Genomic DNA, 3,437 nt, shown 5'->3' on the forward strand with positions numbered 1-3,437 from the left:
GCGTGCCTATCTCTGGCTGCTCACACACCTGGCTGAGGTCATCACCACACCTGCTCCTCATCAATCATCAGCAGTACTTAAGGAGCAGCCACACATCCAGTCACTGCCGGATTGTTGTGAAGTATTGAGTATGCTACCGCTTTCCAGCCAGTTATTTAACGTTGCTACCTTTTGCTGCCTGCCTGTTTCTGCCTGCCTGAGCTGTTCTCTTACCGTCTGTTTTTGTCCGCAACTAACCGTGTCTCTCTGCCTCAGGAATCATTCCTGGGGACTCCCAGAACCCCGGAGCCCAGTCCACTCAGCCCACACCTCCTGTAAGCCAGTGTGTGGATTCCCCACACTCCAAGCTTACCAGCCGCCACTCTCTGGATCACCCCCACCTCTGGATTCCCACTCTTGCCTGCCACTGCCAGAAGAGTGACACAAAACACCACAAGACAACACGAAAACACAACAAGTACCCAGCACGCAAACCATAGACCAACACAAACAACCCAAACAGTCATCACGGCCGGGGATTTGTGACACAGATAAGCTGTTGCTACGTAGAAAGTCACACAACTGTTTGGCGACTACTTTCTCAAGAATTTTAGAGAGAAAGGGGAGGTTAGAAATTGGTCTATAGTTGGCTAAAATAAGAGTGGGCTTTTTAACCTGTACATCGACTTAAGAGGACTAAGCAACATAACCGTAAAAAAACAACAACTACCCTTTCTGTCTTATTAACTCTTCCTTTCATACTCTCCCAGTAGCATGTCTGCAATGCTTGTCATCTGGTCCAGATGCATCAGGAGAATGAATGTAAAACAGCTTTTAACAAACCTTTGGTCCATTTGGAGTAGCTGGTGATGCCATTTGGATTCACCAATGCCCAGCCATCTTCCAGACCCTGATAAAGTATGTTCTATAGGACATTGTGAACCATACCAAACCATCTAGGTGGTATTCTGATCTATTTCAAAGACTTATTTGAGCATGTTGTTCACATCCACCAAACCCTTCAATGGATCCTGAAAAATCGGTTGTTTGTTAAAGCTGAGAAATGTGAATTTAAGACCTCATCCTTTCTTGGTTACATGATCGCCAAAAGACAAGTAAAGATGGATCCAGCAAAGGTAAAAAAATATCCAGGTCCAATCAGCTGAAAGCGATTATAATTACCTTGGGTTTGTAGTACAGTCTAGACCTGCTCTATTTGAAAAGTGTCCTGAGATAACTTTTGTTATCAATTGCCGCTATACCAATAAAACTAAATTGAATTGAATTAATTGAACTACAGTCCCATTGCAACCCTACTAACAGCTCCGACTTCCACTTCCAGACACTTCCAGTTAACCACTGTGGCAGAGGCAGTATTCCAGGATCTCAAAACCAACTTCAACTCTGCACTTATCCTCATTCAACAAGACACTTCAAAGCAGTTTGTTGTTAAGGTGGATGCCTCGGACAGTTTTTCATAGTTCAACTATTTGAGTTGTTTCGGAATGTCCCAGTGTCCCTAAGAAGGTTTAGAAATTTATGAGTAAAAAACAAATTCCCAAATCCTAAAACGTGGTTCCTTGAGGAACCTTTTTAAAGACTCTTCTACTTGTAAAGGTTTGAGATTTAAAAATTTAAATAATCTCTTTGTAGCGAATGAAAGACAATTCATCACTTTTCAAACCAACATTGATGTAGAAATCCATTTACTTTATTTTCATTTGTTAATCATAATATTCATATTAAATAAAAAAAACATCATAAAAGCATCAGTCACTCTGCTAGCAGTTAAGAAGTTACTTTCAATAAACAAATGAAAATGACACATAAACTAAACTTACCTATTCTATTATTGAAAGTCAGTATAAGCCATGCTCGAGGGTCACAGACACAATTTGCACCACTGTGTGAAGTCCTAAGAACTATCCGCTGCTCTAGTCAGTTTCTTTTGAACTTTTCACAACAACAGTCATGACGTCAGACTGTTGTCAGCAACACAAGAAAGAGTTCAAGCTACTCACAGTAGTAATATTGAAAAGATAGATCAGTAGAAACAAATATAAAGAGATTCCATTCCTTTCGGTCCCCATTTTGTTTAAATTATATGATGACATATGAGTAAAAGTTTATTTAGTTAATTCTCCATGTTCCAATATGGTATTTGGGTATTTTACTTAATATATTGATGTTTTTCATAATTATACTACGGTTTAGTTTCCTTTTGGAAATGAGTTCAATTCAATTCAATTCAATTTTATTTTGTATAGCGGCCAAATTCATAACAGAAGTTATCTCAGGACACTTTTCCAATAGAGCAGGTCTAGTACCCGAACTCCCTTATAACATTTACAGAGACCCCACAGTACCCAAACAATGAGCAAGCACTTGGCGACGGGGGGCCAAGGAAAAACTGCCCTTTTAAGCGGGCAAAGAAACCTCGGAACAGACCCTTTCGGCTCTAGGTGGGTGTCATCTGCCTTGACCAGTTGGGGGAGAAAGAGAGAGAGAGAGAGAGACAGAGAGAGACCAGAGAGACAGAGAGACAAAACAGATGTACAGCAACAACAGAAGCAACAATACATTAACAGTAATGATCGATGACGATCATGAAAAAGACGGTGACGACCGGCGACAGCAGAAACGACGGGGACAGTGGAGCAGCGACAACAGCAACCGCAGCAAGAACAATAGTTAACAAACAACTAATAATAATAACGATAATATCCAGTGATATTAGCAATGGCAGTCTAGGCAGGACCATGGCAGGAGGCTCCACCAAGGATCCATGAGACCTGCAGGATGATAAAGCACAAGAACTCCGGGGAAGAAGTGAAAGCTTAGTAACATGCATTTAATGGGACATGAATGAGTGCGAGAAAGAGAGAGGAAGAGAGGAGCTCCAGTCACCATGGGAAATCCCCGATAGTCTAGGCCTATAGCAGCATAACTAAGAGATGGTTCAGGACTCACCTGATCCACTTAACTATAAAGCTTTATCAAAGAGAAATGTCTTAAGCCTACTCATTAAATGTGGAGAGGGTGTCCTCGCCCTCCCCGAAACCTACCGACTGGAGCTGGTTCCACAGGAGAGGATGGAGCTTGGTAAACTGAAGGCCTGGCTCCTGTTCTACTTTTAGAGATTTAGGAACCACCAAGTTCCCCAGCCATTTCAAAAGAGAACGTAGAGTTCTAGAGGGTAATATGGTACTATGAGCTCTTCAAGATATGAAGGGGCCTGACCATGAAGAGTTTTTATAGGTGAGGAGGAGGATTTTTAAATTTCTATTCCTAAATTTAACCAGGGAGCCAATGCAGAGAAGCTAGAAAACAGGAAGAGATGTGATCTCTTTTCCCTAGTTCCTGTCAGTTACTCGTGCTGCGCGTTTTGAATTAATTGGAGCAGTTTAATGGACTTATTAGGGCAACCTGAAAACAAAGAGTTGCAGTAAATCCCAGCC

This window comes from Morone saxatilis, unplaced genomic scaffold, assembly GCF_004916995.1.
Source record: "Morone saxatilis isolate NCDOM2014 unplaced genomic scaffold, NCSU_SB_2.0 Contig8, whole genome shotgun sequence".
Lineage (NCBI taxonomy): Eukaryota > Metazoa > Chordata > Actinopteri > Moronidae > Morone > Morone saxatilis.